Consider the following 17,328-nt stretch of genomic DNA (forward strand, 5'->3'; position numbering starts at 1 on the left):
GAAAGATCGCTGTAGCTGTCACGCCATTTTTTTTGAAGATTTCTTTGATCCTCTCACGAAGTGGAAGCGCCCTTTCTCTTTCCGCAATCTGCGTTTGCAAACGTCCAAGTTCCTCGGTTCTTTCCGCAACTCTTTCTTCCGCGGCTTGTTTTTCAGTGGGGGATGCATTCTCATCCTCTATAACAGCCTGATCTTCCTCGTTTTGTCGCTTCAGCTCGACTTCTTTCTCTTTTAGATCATCCAACGCTCTTGTGTCGTTGAGCCTTTCTTGCAAAGTGTTTCTTTCGCTCTCTTTGGCAGCGAGGCTTGCCGTTAGTTGGTCGACTCGTGTTTGTTCTTTTGCTTTCTGCTTCGCTTGTTTTTCAAGAGCAGCAACTTCTTTTTTTGCGTTTTCAAAATCTGTTTGATAGTTTTTTATCCGTTGCTGCAGCTCGCGCAATTCTGATTCATTTTCAACATTTGACCCAAGTTGATCTATCTTAGCTTGAGCTCGCTCGATTCTTATTCTCAGATCTCGCACTTCTTGGGCGGCTTTTTCTTTTTGCATGCCAATTCTTTCCGCCTTTTGTTGTTGAATTTCAGCTTCTCTTAAGCTTTGTCTGGTTTCTCTTATTTCTTCATTGTCTTGAGCAATAACATCTTCAGCTGGCGGCCCAAGTTCATCTTTGAAGCTGTCTAAAAAGTCTTTCATGAATCCTGACTCATTATCTTTTAGGATCTTGTGCTCGCCTTTCTTAGTTCCTATAGCAACAATTTTTCCCTCATTTTTCCCAGTTCCTCTTCTAATTTTAATTTTTTCAAATTTTGTTTTGGGGAATTTGGCTTTTATCATGTCTACAGCTTTTTTAAGTTTTTGCCGCAAAAAACTTTCTTTTTGAAGATCACTTATCGAAGGGGTTCTTTCAAGCAAAGGTGTTTCATCATATGATGTATCAGTTTGCATTTGAATTTCTTCACCCCCATGGTAGGGTGTGGATGCCCTCCCGGGCTGAAATGGTCGGGTTGTGTCGACCTCTTGTTCCTCTTCATCATCGTTATCACTGTTGTGGTCAATATCTCGGTCCAAATCAGGGTCCTCGTATCCAAAATCACCACCACCTGTTGCCATCGCTTAATTTATATATATTTTCAAATTAAACTTTTCAATTTAACAATAAAACCAATCGAGAGATGGCTGCTGTTCAAGAAAACCTTCGACCGGGACGCACAGAGAAAATACTCGGCGCACTGGAAGCCGAGCGCGCTGTAAAACGAATCACTTTTGACCGCACTGAAGCCAATCCAGAGGAAACGTTGTATGTTTCAGTGCCCAAGCTGAACGAAAACGAGGTCATTGTGCCTGGCTCGCTGGCGCTGCGCTTCAACATCGACTTGAGCGGAGGCCATGCCAACAACTTTCTGGTTGACAACGTCAGCCGAGCTCTGGTCGACAAGTTTGTTGTAAAGTACGAAGGCACCGTCGTGCAGGACACGGTTGGCTATGACATCTACAAAATATTTGAGGATTTTTTCCTTTCGCAGGAGGAGCGCGACGACAGGGTGCCAGAGGGCATTCAGAGCGAGGACCTCAACAAAATTCGCTCAAATGCTGGCGATAAGAAAACTTCAGGAGTCGAAGCAGAAAAAAAGCTGAATGAGCTATATGGAAATAAATACCGCATCCGTCTGGATCACCAGATTTTAACTGACCATGGGGCATTTTATCCTCAGGCACTATACAATGATCTTGTGTTCGAACTGAAGCTCGCGGCAGCCGAACATGTGGTCAGAGGCTCAGATACAACAAGACTGAAATACAAGTTGACAAACATCCAGCTGGAGTACGAGATGATAAGAAGCAAGGAAATTGCAGATGAAGCGTTCAGCGCTTATTCGGGCGGCAAAGAGTTCGCTTACGACCACATCCAGCGGGATAAAGTGGCGACTTTTGCAAAAGGCTCCGACACACGTCTTAATCTAAGGGTCAACCTACAGAGGAGGTCCCTGAAAGGTATCTTACTCCTATTTATTGAGCAATATAACAAAGGTGCAAGGAGCTCGGAAAAGTACATTAACCCGGACCTTACAAAAGTAAGCATCACTGTCAACGGCTCGCCAAACATGCTGTACAACAACGGCATCGAAGGAATGGACATTTGGGGAGAAGTTAAAAGATTCTACATGAAAGAAAAAAATAAAACGCAGCACATGACTCTGCAAAAGTTTTACACAGAAGACAAGTTTGGCCTTCTTATTGATCTGCGTTCCATGGCTGACCACTCGATGCACGGAAGCGGCACGCGCCTTGTGAACACAAAGGACGGTGTCCAGCTTGAGCTAGAGAGGAAAGCAAGCGGCTCAGGTAATTTGAACTGCCACATTTACGTAATCAGCGACGCCCAAATGAATATAATTGGCAGGCAGTTAGAATCTGTGCTTTTATAATATACGAACGAAGATGGATCCTGCCAATATACCCTTCAACACCCTCATTGTGGGACCAACGAACTCAGGAAAAACAAGGTACTTGGTTAATAAGCTTTGTGGCCCTTTCCGCGGCAAGTTTGACTACATCGTGCTAATCTGCCCGACGTTCGCGCACAACAAGACTTATTTTCGCTTTGCGGTGGAAGATCCCCGCTTTTATGTTTTTATTTGCGAGCAGCACGAGGTTGAATCTTGGTTAAGGTTTTCAAGATTTCTTTTTGAGGGTACGAACACGCTTATTATCCTCGACGACTGTGCTGCTTCGAAAGATGTAAAGGGAAGAACAGGAGAGTTGGTGAATCTTGCTTTCTCTGCTCGCCACGCAGGCTTGAGCATATGGGTGTTGACTCAAAAAATGACAAGCATAACCGCCTCATTCCGCGAAAATGTAGCGGCAATCGTTTTCTTTTACACCCCCTCTGCCAAGACAACGAAGGCAGTTTTTGAGGATTACGCTGGCGAACTTACCAATGAGGATAACAAAGAACTCATTTCAAGGCTGAAAAAAAATAAGCTTTCGCATCTTGTCATTTCTCATCGCCACCCTTACGGCACAATTTTTTTTTATTGAACATTATTTTTTAAAGTAATAAATGGATGACCCGTTCGCAACTTCCCCTTCCGAGAGCGTGAACCACGCTGCAAATAATTCAGAATTGGCTTCCGTAATGGAAATGCTTGAAGCTGAACCAGAAAGTACAAAAAGCGCAATGAAAGCAACCATTCAAGGCCCTGACATTCCTGCTTTGCGTGAACAGCTTGCTATCCTTGTTTCAACAGCAAAAGCCAAAGAAGCAATCGGTGTGCAGATGACATACGAGCAGGTGAAGCGCTTGACAGATAAAGAAGTTGAAAAGTACTTCAAGAGATATGAGGCATATGTTGGGGCCAAAACAACCGACAGCTTGATTGACAGCTTTATTTTTCTTGCAACCAAAGTCGTTGGTATGCCGTAAATATCAAGGACGTCAATGATTATCAAAAGGAAATCAAAAACGACTACATCATCAGCAAAGAGCTGTCCACTTTGGCAGGCGGTCTGGCTTTGAAATGCGGCCGCTTTCTTGCAGTTGCAAATGCTGCGCTCATCACAACAAAGCACATTGATTTAAACGAAGCCGCGCCTGGCGCGGGGACGTGCGCAGCACGCGTCAAAGACGCCCAAGGGGTCCCGACAAAGTTGCAAACCAAAGGTGCTTTCAAAGATGCGGAAACACACACTACTGAAGATTTTTCTGAGCAATGCTAAGAAAATGCTAAGTAATTACTGAACAATGCTTAGCAATTGCTTGGCAAAAAATCTTGCTGAGCAATTTTCTATTTAAATATTATTTTTTTTTATTATAAATGGCCGAGCTCGAACAACAAAGTCAATCACAAACCCCAAGCGAGCCAGCAATTCGTACTGAAGTTCAAAACCAAGTTACTTCAACAACTCCAGCAACAAAGCCTGACAAAAATCCAAAGAGAGTAGCTGCTGGAAAGCTTGCAGCTGAAAAAACAAGACAGGCTCGTGAAGCACAGAAAAAAGCTGCTGTCGAGGCTGCTGCCATTATTGCAAAAGAAAAGGAAAATAAATCTGCGTCCGCCAAGCGAAATGCAACTCCGCCAGCTTCGCCCGAGGATCCGCCGGAATCCAGCGGTCTCAGCACAAATCAATGGATCTCTTTGCTAAGTATAGGCGTTGCAATTATTACAACCTATGTAAAGCGCGAAGACATCAAAGCCTTTTTCAAAAAGAAAAGCCGTGAAGTGCAAACAAAGAGCGGCAAAAGCAACTTTGTACAAGAATCGGAGGCACCAGGTCCATTGAGTTCTCTAAAGCTGAGGGGGGCGGAGCTATCATCTAGAATTCCGCGACCAAAAAGAGGAATTCGTCCAATGGATTAATAAACTTTCAATTGAATATTTTTTTATTATTTTATACTGAACTGTCATGTCCGACAACAAGCTCGTGAAAACACTCATGGATGCCGCCACCATTACAGGTCTCGCCGCCGGAATCGGCTGGGCTGCCAAAAAAGTTGTGAAAGAAAACTTTACATCCGACCCAAGCAGCAGTTTTATGAACTATGCAAAGTTCACGGCCGTCATGGCCGGCAGCGTTGCACTTAAACAGTATCTTGAGGACCAGAAAATCCTCCCCACCAATTAAAAAAAATTCGCATAATATAATAACAAAGTTCTACTATGGCAAGCATCGCGATTATGGCTGGCGGAGCTATCTTGAACGCTGCTGCTTTCATTGGCGGCAACTACCTTGCTCGAGCTTTGGGTGGCGGAGATGACGCCGCTTTGAAAGAAAAAGAAAGACACGACAAAGCTCTTGAGGCTTACCAGGCAGCTTACGCGAAATACTCTCGAGACCGCACAAAGCTTCTCGACTGGATCGAAACCAACAATGAGATCAAACAGCAAGCGAAACAAAACTTCACAAACACAGACTACGCTTTCAAACTCTACAACCAGGCACATCCTGACAAACAAATGATTCCTCCGAAAGAACCCAAGTTCTCTGATTTTTATCAGCCAAGTGAGCAGCAGAAACAAGGTGAACTGATGTTTGTTGGCGCTCGCGCGCTTGCACTTGGGTACGCTGCCTTTCGGTTTCTTTAAACGTTTCTTTTTTTTCTTGTATACGCATGGATGCAAAGATCTCGAAAGTCTACTATAGTCCCCAGGGCTACTGGAAGGGAATTGCAGCGATAAAAAAATTAGCCGAGGCTGCCAAGGTTTCCGAAGATGCCGCAAAAAAGTGGCTAGTTAAGCAGGCCCTTTGGCAAATCTACCTTCCGGCACCACGATACGTTCCTCGCCCAAAATTCGATGTTTCTACTCCAAACGCAGTCCACCAGGCGGACCTTCTTTTTCTGCCACACGACAAACTGCCGAGAGGGCGAAAAGTTTACAAATACGCGCTGACTGTTGTTGACGTTGCCAGCCGTTACAAAGAGGCCGAGCCTTTGACCTCCAAAGATTCAACTGAGGTTGCAAAAGGTTTTCAGACAATTTACAGGCGAAGTGCACTAAAATGGCCACAGATGCTTCAAGTTGACCCTGGTCGCGAATTCATGGGAGCTGTTACCAAAGAAATGGAAAATCACAAAACCTATATTAGACGCGGGCGTGTTAATATCCACAGAGATCAAGCTATTGTTGAACGTTTTAATCAAACACTGGCAGGGCGCCTGTTTGGTTATCAGTACGGTGTCGAGATGAACCTGCCATCTGGCCAGCGGTCGACAGCGTGGGTAAAAAGGCTTCCCGAAGTTGTTACCGCTCTGAACAACGAAGTTACCAGTCTTACTGGAAAAAAACCTGCTGCTGCAATCAAAGAAAAGGCTGTTTCGTCAAAACCGTCCTCAAAATATACAAGGCCTGTTGGCAAGAAAGAAAAAAAAATACCCTCTCTCGTTAATGTGCGCTATCTCTACCAACCTGGCGAGCTAGAAGGTGGCGTAAAAAGGGCAACAGATCCGATTTGGTCATTAAAAGTCTACAGCATCGAAAGGTCTGTTACTAAACCTGATCAGCCAGTGCTTTATTACTTGCACGATGGTCCAAAGCGCGGCTTCGTGCGTGAAGAATTGCTTGTTATTCCTCCAAATACACAGTTACCACCAGAAAAGCTATAAACGTTCTGTTTATGTCGGCTTTGTTTCGCAAAACTTATACCCGTAAGCATTTGTATGTATCCCATCATCCGCTACCCATCGCTTTGAGTCAAAAGGCGACAGCGAGACTTTGTTGAGATGCATTCCGTAAATCTCATGACCCTCGCTTCTAAGTATGTTCATTCCATGCCATAACTGCTTTGTTCCAAAAAACGTTTCCTTATACTGTTCATGTACAATTTGCTTCTTTACAACGATCTTTTTTACACCCTTCGCTTTTTTGATTTTTTTTTTGGTCCGCAGTTTGCGTGCCGTAAATGATCGAGTACATTTTGGGCCTGAGACAAACACACTCTGAAATTGGTGTTCCTGCGCATTCGTCTTTCATTTTTCCCAAGACCTTTTTGTTTTCGTATGAATGAAGTGAATGCTCTTTTGGGTAGTCGCTTGTGTCGTATAGAGTTTTGTTTTGATAAATACCTTCGTAAATATCCTCTGTTTCAATCTCCAGAAGAAGGCTGTCAGTGTCTGTATACAAAAGCTCGCAGCGCTGCCCGTACTCCATTTTCATTTCGTTGTAAAAAAAAGTCATACATCAAAATCTTGCTTACGTCAAGGATAGTCATACCTGTGTAGACAGGTTTATTGAGAAAAAGTCTGCTTTTACGCATGTCTATTCCGACCAGATCGTTTGAAAACAGAATGTGTCTTGTGTACAATGGACTGGCAACCAGTTTTCTTATTTTGTTCGTTTCGTCGCTTCGCGCTATTTTTATGTCAACACGGTTACGCAAGTTTTCCATTGTTTTTCCGAAAACTGAGTTATTCATTAGCTTGTAAAAGTTTTTTTCAAAGTCGTTTTTCGCTTTTTTCCTGAATTCTGTGTTCATCTTTATGTACGGCTCCATCCAACATTCCTGTTCGAACTCCAAAACCCTGTGCACTTTTTTGAGTTTCATTCCTTGTTTCAAATAAAACTGCAAGTTTCGATAATGCACAACATAATTAGTTTTGTCTTCAAGAGTTAAAACAAGCTTTTCGCTGTCTGGTTGGTCCAGATCGAGGTTTTTTATCAATTCCTTTTGGTAGGGTGAAAACAAGTCCGTATTTATTTTCTTTTTCTCAGGTGCTAATGGGTAGCTGTTGTGCTCTTCATGCAGTTCTGCAGGGTATTCGAGGTCTACCTCCAAAATCCAGCCGGTTTTTGCAAACTCCTTTTTTCTCATTATTTCTTTTTCAGTCGGCATAACTTTTTTCCATCTAAAACCACTTTTTGGCAGTGGCTTGCTCATTGCCCACCCGTAAAGGTTGTTTGCATCGAGGTACATAATGTATTTTTTTGGCTTGCTCGGATCGAAGCCTTCAACGTATGGATTGTTAGCCTTTGCGTATCTCTTGCTTACCATCGAAATCCCTCCACGCAGTCCTCTTTCGATAAAAAGGTGCATGTCAACCTCTGTAAGCAGCTCCAGCTCAACTCCTGTCTTTTTCAAGAGTGCATCCCAAGAAAGGCCAGGCGAAGTAAAATAATTCGCAGGATCCAACCTGTACTGCTCAAGGCAGATTTTTCGAAAGTTTTCGAAAACGTCTGCCAACAAAGCGACGTCTGTTTGAACGTACAGGTCGTGGTAGTCGCCCAGCGTTTTGCAACCAAAAGCTTCCCATACCCTCTTTGCGTGATCGTACTCTTCGTCTGTTATATGATCGTCGTTAAGTTTGCTGTAACTTAACTATCCCATGAGTCCATGTACTCGTACGGATAGATCCCCTTTTTGAAAAGAAGTTCAAAATTTTGTGAAGAAAGAGATTTTGTTATATTTAATGACTCCTTTGGTGCCGCACTTACAAGTGAATCAAGGCTTCCTTGAAGAAAGTTTAAGCTGTCAATAAAACGCAGACCACCAAATGAAAATGTAATGTATTTCTCCATGTTGTTTGCGACACATTTCACCTCTTTCTGTGTCGCTTGCGACAGCTTCGACATCGCTTGCATTAAATGGTGGGCATCATAGCCCCTCAGGTTGTGAAATACAACTGGCATTTGGTCCGTTTTTGGTTTTATTCGCATTTTCAGGTTGCACGCGTTGTGCGCGGCTCCGCGGTACTTGCCTGTTATGTGGCAATGGTCCTTTACTGCATCTCTGAAGTTTTGCCTTAGCAAAGGTTGTCCGCAGCATAAGCAGTCATCTTGTTCTTCAGCTGCTTCTTTGTGTTCCTCTTCTGTTAATCTTTTTAGCATGAGAAACGAACTGTCATGCTCTTTCTTTGCATTGTAAAAACATTTTTTGTGCCATTGCCCATCATAAGTGTATTCGCTGCCTTCTTCACTTTTCCATACAGGCAAAGAGTCTAAAAAGTAATCTTTTATCAAACTTTTTTCGCAAATATGGCAATCAGTTGCATTTTTAAATTTTTCCCAATCTACTGAAGTCATCACAAGAGGTTTTGGCAATGACAAACTGTTTCTTATTGTTTTCTCTTCCTCTTGAAGACAGTTCAAAAACACTTCAACAGCATTTTCACCTCTGTAAACCACTGGTCGTTTGTTTCTGCCATCACTCCTTACAACTGTGTAAGCAAACCCACATGCCTCGTGCTGTTCTGTCTTCTCGGTGTAGCTTTTTTGCTTGCTCTCTGGCCCAAGCTCGCAGCCTGAAATCTTTCTGACCAAAGCCTCAAAGTCGGCATATATCACGTATGGCGCCCTCATCTGTTTGTGATGATTTTGAAAAGAAAGGGTGTTTTTCCCCTCTTCGGCATCTCGATCCTTGTCGGCCTGCCGTTCATGCCATTGCAATATTTTTCGTGGTTCTCAAGCAAGTCCGCTCTTGTGAAACCGGTCAAGCACATCATGCAAAAGTGTTTTGCGTTGTGTGCTTTGCTCTGATCGTAAAGCAGAGCGCTTACTCTTTTTACATAACAATAGTGCTGAATTAATCCTGACTCAATTAACATAAGGTTTATACGAGGAATGTTTTTTTCTTTTTTGCTTATTCTGTGCACAATCACAAGATTGTCTTCCCAGCCGAACACATTTATTGCAAGGTTGCTGTTTTGCGCCTCAAGCTTGTCAATCTGTTTTACAGGTGTTGGAAAGACAATCCCTTCATAGTTGACTCCATCGTTAACAGGGTATTTGCTTGTTCTTTGTGGATTTTTCCCATCACTTGGTGGAAATAAAGCAGCTCTCAAAGCCCACTTCAAACATTCGTTATCCCTGTTTTGCACGTTAATAATTGCTTTCTTTTTTGCCAAATTGGCTGGGAGAGGTAAGTACGTTCCTCCGCGCAATGGCTGATAGCGTGCAACATTTACGTACGCAACAGTTATTCTTTCAAAAACCCACCCTGAGCCACGCTCTGACCAAGCCTCAATTTGTCCCTTTGATCTTTCAATAAATCTTTCAACCTCTTGTTTTATCTGATTTTTATTGTGTTCGTTAAAAACGTGCGGTTGTTTTTCTTTAAAATAATGCTCCATCTCTTGTGTTACACCAGTCTCAAAATTTTCTTTTGTGAACATTATTTTTATTTCAAAACTTACTTTTGCGCTTTTCAAATCTCTTATTTCATTCTTTACCAAATCAACAAACTTTGATTTTGTTTTCTTTTGAAAGACAAAAAGGTCTTTGCTGGCCTGTTCACCATCTGGTATGGTCATTTTCCACACGCGAAGCCATTCGTTGAAATCGGATTGGACCAATAAAAAGTTATTGTTCCATTGTGGATTTCTTTGAAATTCGCGTATTTCTATCAAGAGTGCTTGCAAAACTTCTTGCGAATAACTTGCAGCAGTCATCTTGGTTGATATACCCAATAGAAGTATTTGTTCAATAGGAATTATTTCTGGCACAGCAATTAAGCTTGATATTTTTGAGCGCTCAAGCCGCAGAGATTTTGGGTGCCGCTCGCGATTTTTGCACACACATATATGATAGGAGTTTTGGTCACTAATCGCGACAATGAGCGAGGCGAGCCCGGGCGAGCCGAGCGAGTTGTCGCGATTTGTGCTAAAACTCCTATCATATATGTGTGTCACTTAGCAATTGAGCGTAACGACGAACAGACTATTGTGTAGATGATTTCATCCATGGATTCTAGGAAAGACCAGAAGTTTTAGTCAACGTATATCACGCTGGTCATTCATTTTTATAGACTGATTATACTCTGTTTCTATGTCTTAATCCTCTAGTAAAGATAATAGCCAAGTCCCCACATCCAGTAGGGCGTAGTTAGAACCCAAACCTCAGGCGAGGGCTCTATCAACCATTCGAGGTAGTGAAATAAAATGCGGCCATTTTCTTTTATCAGATTATAAAGACACATAAATTAAAAGAAGGTTTCATTCATTTTATGAAATTACTACACTCGATGCACCGCATTTTATTTCACTACCTCGAATGGTTGATAGAGCCCTCGCCTGAGGCTTGGGTTCTAACTACGGCCTACTGGATGTGGGGACTTGGCTATTATCTTTACTAGAGTATAAAGACATAGAAACAGAGTATAATCAGTCTATAAAAATGAATGACCAGCGTGATATACGTTGACTAAAACTTCTGGTCTTTCCTAGAATCCATGGATGAAATCATCTACACAATAGTCTGTTCGTCGTTACGCTCAATTGCTAAGTGTGTTATGACTTTTAACTTGGCCTTGCCAAAACAGTGATAATTAACCAGGCTATTTATTGACTGTTTCCTCCTTATCTTTTGTCTAGAGGCGACACAAAGACAGCTAAGCGACAAAACGCTTTTAATCTTAAGTTTACGACCAAACTCTGAGAAAGGTATGTGTTTGACGACAATAGAGCTTCATGCATAATAATAATAATATCAAAGTTTGCAAACCGCTGTAATTTGCATTCCTTTGGTTTTTCTTTTTCGAATTATATCAAATTTGAGGGTGCTTTACGATTGTAAGCAAGAATGTTTTACAAAATGATAAAAAGCTAACGATGTAATCAATGTTATTTCTCTGGCAGTGCCTTTTCGATGGCAGATTTTAGTACCAAAACTATACAGTGTGCCTCGGGCAAATTACACCAAAATAGTGACCAACTAATTACAGCCGGTTCAGTTGTTGTTCAGGCAGAGTTTAGTCTTCTAAGGATAGAAGATATTTGAATCTAGAAAGAGCTATGAATATAGAAATTTGACTTGATGGATGTGCTTAAAGCTGAGTCTGAGTTTGATTGCATTCGCGAGGTTTAAATCGTTATAGAATATTCTCGTGGATAGCTTTTTCATACAAAGAGCTATTCTTCATCGGAGTACAAAGAATATATATGACGACGGTACGTCTGAATTAACCTCGCTGCTTTGCATCGAGTGTAGTAATTTCATAAAATGAATGACATCTTCTTTTAATTTATGTGTCTTTATAAACTGATAAAAGAAAATGGCCGCATTTTATTTCACTACCTCGAATGGTTGATAGAGCCCTCGCCTGAGGCTTGGGTTCTAACTACGCCCTACTGGATGTGGGGACTTGGCTATTATCTTTACTAGATGATTAAGACATAGAAACAGAGTATAATCAGTCTATAAAAATGAATGACCAGCGTGATATACGTTGACTAAAACTTCTGGTCTTTCCTAGAATCCATGGATGAAATCATCTACACAATAGTCTGTTCGTCGTTACGCTCAATTGCTAAGTGTGTTATGACTTTTAACTTGGCCTTGCCAAAACAGTGATAATTAACCAGGCTATTTATTGACTGTTTCCTCCTTATCTTTTGTCTAGAGGCGACACAAAGACAGCTAAGCGACAAAACGCTTTTAATCTTAAGTTCACGACCAAAACTCTGAGAAAGGTATGTAGACTTTTGGAAGCGGATGATTAAGTAATCATTTTTGAATTGTGATTTTTTTTAACAAACGCCTATCTTAATTTCTCATACGCGGTGCGTGGATTCGAACTTTGATAAGTTTTTAATTTTTTCAGTTGTTGGTTCGTTTTCTATAGAGATCTATAGATAGTGCAAACGTAAATCTTTTGGCTGAAACGTTAAGCTGTTTAAGTATTAAAACTACAGATTGCACACCGCAAGACAGTTTGGAACGTCAACAAGAAACTGATGAGTGAATTCGAAAGAATGTCACGAGTGAACGCATTTTTAAATTTTTAACGTGACGCTCAATTTGGAACTGAAATGACGACGAACGACAAGAAAGCCGCCGTGAAATTACGACAGCGACAAAGATAATTTAAGCAAAGTAAACAGCGACATTGGCATTTTTTAAACTAGACATAAGTGATTGGTATTGTTATGCTCTAGAAAAAGCTAAATATTTTCAAGTGTTTTCACACAGTATGACAGGTTTGTTTGCCTTTCAAAAGGCAATAATGTACGTTGCGAACTGGCTGTAACTGAGACACCATTATAGACATAGGCGTACGGGCACCTTCGGACCTGGGGGGGCGGAGACCTTGTTGCCCGAAAAAAAAAATGGCATGGGTTGAAAGCCGAATAAACAGGCATACGAAATGGACAACAGAACGTGCGTTAAATTAATCTCGTGACGTTGCCCAAAGATGTCAATGCACTGAATCCTTTTTCTTCGGAAATTTTTTTTATTCACGTAAGTTCAGCAAAAATGAAAGTATTTTTAGGAGGCAATTTACATTGTTTTCCCCCACTTGAAAGTTATTTAAAATGCGTGAAACATTTAGAAGATGAACGGGTTGAAACATATTGTTGAAAGTTTTGAGCTCACTTGAGTCAAAAGCATTAGCTTCCTTACATTTGTAACCGTATCGCAGCTTTGTTTTTGGGTCCACCGCTCGCAAACGTTCAAACTATGGAAAAGCTGATTGCAGCTGAATCGTGCAGAATTTGCGAGAAAATCGAATATGATTATAACAATTTGCAAGATGAAACGAAAGCAGATTAATGAGAAATTTGGACTTTTGAACTACAAAGTTCGGTATATTTCCAATATTTTTTTCTGTTGATATAATTCGTTTTGATTGTAATTTTGAGGTTTGTCTGCTTATTTTTTTTTCTCTGGCTTGTTGCCCGAATTCTTAGCGTTTTGCCCGAAAAATTTTGGCACTGGGGGGGCTGCAGCCCCCCCCCCCCCCCCCCCCCGCCTCGTACGCCTATGATTATAGATGTTTATCTTCTTTTAAAAAAAAAAACTGAACAATACATAGACCTCAAAGATTTATTATATTATGTCCGCTGAGCTAATGCAAAAGAAACACTCGGCGTCAAGACTACTTCCAGGTAGCAACCTCTTCAACTTCAATTGTATTTTTGCAGCAACTGTTTTAACTGTGCCTGGAGCAAGTTAAACAGCTCTTATGCGTAATTCAGAATGCTGCACAAATTGATTGTTTGGTTGTTTTAAGACGAAAAACGTTTAATTAAATAAGAATAATTTCATCAAAAAATGCATAAAATGGAACAAATTTTATCGAAAGGAACCCCTAACTATAAACATGTCTACTGCCAGTTTCTAGAATCAACGGATGAAATCCCATACACAATGACATTATTTACTACCACGTTAGTAAGTATGTAATGGCGTTCTATTTTGGAATTGTCTTGAATGATAAATTATTAATTTTATTATTTCTTTGTTTTCTTTCAATTATGCCGCGTCCCCTACTTAAGAAGCTGGCTCAAAGAACTTGCTTCATTTCGCACTAAATCTCGGAGAGGTAAGTACATTTTTTGACGCGCCCTACCGTAAGTTTTCGTACATGATTTGAAATTTTTTCTTTTCAGTAGCCAGTTGACTGTGCTGCGTTTCTAGAGCAGAATCTTAAGCGAAGTACTTTCAAACTTTGGTGAGTTGTACAGTTAAGTTAGCAGTTAAGTTAGTCTTGAATTCTTTCGCAGCCGAAAGTGCAACCGCAAATCTGTTTCTTAAAAGTTAGGATTTTAATACAGAAAAACATTATTTTGCACATCGCCAATGCCTTTTTGGAGCGTCAACAAGAAAAGAAAATTTCTCAAGGTCAGTACAGTATAAACTAATCTTGTCCAGTGCCTACGATATTAGCGAGCAAAAACCTAGCTAGGCGACTGGATAATCGTGGTTAAACAGGAGTGCTTTGTTCAATTCGTCATTGATCAGGACGCCCAGCCATGATTGTTAACGTCGATAAATGAAAATAGTTTTTCAGCGTTGTTCTTTCCAATTCATTGTTTTTAAGTCCAGTCCGGTTTATAACGGTTTAGGCAAGGACTGAAAGTTTGTTGTCGAGAATTGGGAGTCTTGACTCTCATGTTACCTGCGAAATAAGCTGTGCATATACGAGTCATTTTAAGGTCGAAAGTAAAACAAACACATTATTTTATTTACATATGTACTGTACTACTTTTTTACAAAGTGCTATCTTGAAATTTTGACTCTATTTTCCACTGCTTTCCCCTCGTCTTTCTATGCACAGGCCGGATTGAGCTTCGACTCATTGACCTGTTTTAAAAAGCTAAATGTGGTTCAAGTAATTTGCATGTGTTATTGATCCGACCCTGACAATAATTGGCGCAAAAAGCACGCAACTTGTTAACTGTGAAAATTGAACAATTTTAAACAATATTGAACTGGAAGGCAGATTGCAGAATTTAAGTTTCATCGTCAATTCGAGCTTCTACAAAATCCCGAGATACGGCTTTTAGAAAAAAAATATATTTGAAGATACTTTACATTGCCCCTTCAAGTTAGTTAAGCTTGGTATTTACGGGGCGTCCTTCTATGCCTTGGAAAATTATTAGACGTGAACTAATCCTGTGGGTGATATGATAATTTTCTTGATATTATTTACAATTACACGTCGGATAAGCAAAGCTTGTGGATATTTTTTGAATATAAAGATCAGCGATAATAAAATACAACGTTTCGACATCTTCGTGATGTCATTGTCAAGTGAAAGATTAGATTAGTTCCTGCTTTGTAAATAGATCTACGATTATGTACAAAAGACGACAAATGAAAATAAACAAGAAAACGTGACTTTTGGAAACAATGCCAATAAACAAACAATTTTGCTCGGATTGAGTCTCACTGGAAGTTAAGACTTGGTTGAATATCTCTAAGTTTGAGTGTGTTACGTAACTATTTTGTTCCCGCGTTTTGCGATGAAAGTCATTTTTAGCGTCTGAAACTTTATCGCAAATTAAGATGCCGTTGCGCTCTTTGAAACCCGTTTCTTTGAGGATAAGAGTAAAATTCTATCTGAATGAGAATTTTGTTCTTACAAGGACACAATTTAGCGCCGGAAGATGTTTTGTTTCGTAACTGAATAAGCCGTCGTGCTTCCTAAACTCATCCCATGGCCAAATGGTCGGTTTTGCAAATAATTTTTGGTTATTGTCGTCTTAGTTAATCCGCTGGTTTCCTCAGTGAATGTTGTCCGTTTGCATCCTTGTTTTCCGGCATTTTCGACTGTATACGTACTGTGGTATATTTAGTTAAAAAAATTCCTGTATTCTGTCGATCAACCTGGTGGACGTGAACATTTGCTGACAGATCGATATTCGAGTAAATTGATTCCTTAACACATCTCTGGCGAAGAGGCGTCAAGGAATTTCATTCATACGTGTCGAAAAATCTAGACCCCCTGCTAATGTTCTGCAGTAAAAAACTGCAGAACATCGGCAGGGGTCCACGATTTCAAATTCGCAAGAAGCTCGTCATGTGTTATATTTTGTCACTGACCTCATATGGTCAAATGACGTAATAGTGTAATAATAAATATAATTAATATTAATAACATGCTTATTATCCCACAGTCCTGCGAGATATCCATTCAGTACCTCAGACTCTCATCACCGAACAACTTCGACTAAAAATGAAGTACTTTCTTGTCCTTTGTGCCGTTTTCTTCTGCTGGAACTTTGTCTCTGGTAAGGTCGTAGTTAGTCAATTCTGCCATTTTGTGTGTCTTTTTTTAACTTCGGAGAAAAAGCATAAATTTTTCCAAAGCATGAACGTACCTCATTTAAATAAAAACTTAAAGACGACCGTAATCTGTGATCAGTGAATCATCACTACTTTGCTTTTTACCCCCGCGCGGATTTGCAGAGTAGCTTATACTAGTATCTCCGAGCATTTCACAGTACACAGCCCAATGGACAAAAACAAGACCACAACACTGGAAACTCCACACCCTACGCGCCCTTTAGTGAATAACTAAACGACGAGTGAAGAAAATCTCAATGCAATCTCAATTTCCCCAGTCCTTTGGCACTTCGTGAAATCGAGGTTCCACTGTACTTGTCAACAACACATGCGCCTTAACTGAGCTATTTTTTTTCTTTTATTTAAGCTGGCAGCATCGATTGTTACTATTGTACCGGTACGGACGATGAATGCGCAAAGGATAAACTGGTAGCAGACAAAGCTAAATACTTGGTGACATGTTCATTATCAACGGATTGCTGCATTTCGGTCTCATCGGTTCAAAAGTTTGGCAAAATTTCAGTGTGGAAGTCGTGCGTCACGAAATCAAAGTGTGATGCTTACAAAAGGGCCTGTGAACTCATACCAGGACTATGTGCTGTCAACTGCTGTGATACTGACGAATGTAACGCGGGCTCACCTGGATTGTCAAGTGAGAAAAAAATTTCTAACTTTCTTTAGTAGCATAACGCAGTGACTGACTGTTAGGCAAACTCGCAATGTGATTGGCTACGCATGCGCGTAATTTTCGATAGATTGCCTTGGGAGCGCGCAAAACCACAAACCAAAACTATAAATAATAAAACTATAAATAAAATAAATGAACCCTCTCTTTTTTTACATGAGCCTTTCTTCGCACACAACTCCCCACTCAATCTGCAACAGCGTTCAGTTCTTTTTTTATTTCCTCCACAGATTCCAAGTAGCAATCAGGCAATGAAGGACTCATCGGTTTGAATTAATTCAAGAAACTTGATAACAGTTAACAGGTTAACTGGTTAAGGAAAAAACAAGCTAGGACACAAGATACTAGAAACGTGGAAGTAAAATAAAACAAAAAATAAATTCTGTAAGTTAAAGATAATAAAGAAAAGAAGCAATGAACACAAGCCGTTTGTTTGATGTAGTGGGGATAGTTAATACACCGGTACCTCGAATTCCAAAGGAAGATAGGTAGGTAAAGTCTTCGTCGAGTGACCCATACCGTCGGAGCTTATCCGGTTTCTGTAGCATTAAGCGACTTGAAGTAGTTCTACTTCCCCCTGGATTGGATGCTAGTCCAATGCAGGGCCGATTACCCCAGTATTATGTCGCCGATACCCATTTATACAC

The 17,328-nt window shown here is 40.7% G+C and overlaps 2 long non-coding RNA genes across 2 annotated transcripts in view; one reads left to right on the plus strand and one right to left on the minus strand.

Moving 5' to 3' along the window:
* The window catches only part of LOC144639290 (uncharacterized), a 128,262-nt gene that overhangs the window by 58,732 nt on the left and 52,202 nt on the right, over window positions 1-17,328 (minus strand). The window lies entirely within an intron of this gene.
* LOC144639287 (uncharacterized) lies at window positions 10,465-15,856 on the plus strand. The gene is made up of 5 exons (XR_013568108.1): window positions 10,465-10,868; window positions 11,828-11,897; window positions 13,707-13,750; window positions 13,818-13,879; window positions 15,828-15,856. It is a non-coding gene; the product is annotated as an uncharacterized LOC144639287 (long non-coding RNA).

Source organism: Oculina patagonica, chromosome 14, assembly GCF_052425735.1.
Source record: "Oculina patagonica isolate OP01 chromosome 14, crgOcupat, whole genome shotgun sequence".
Classification (NCBI taxonomy): Eukaryota; Metazoa; Cnidaria; class Anthozoa; order Scleractinia; family Oculinidae; genus Oculina; species Oculina patagonica.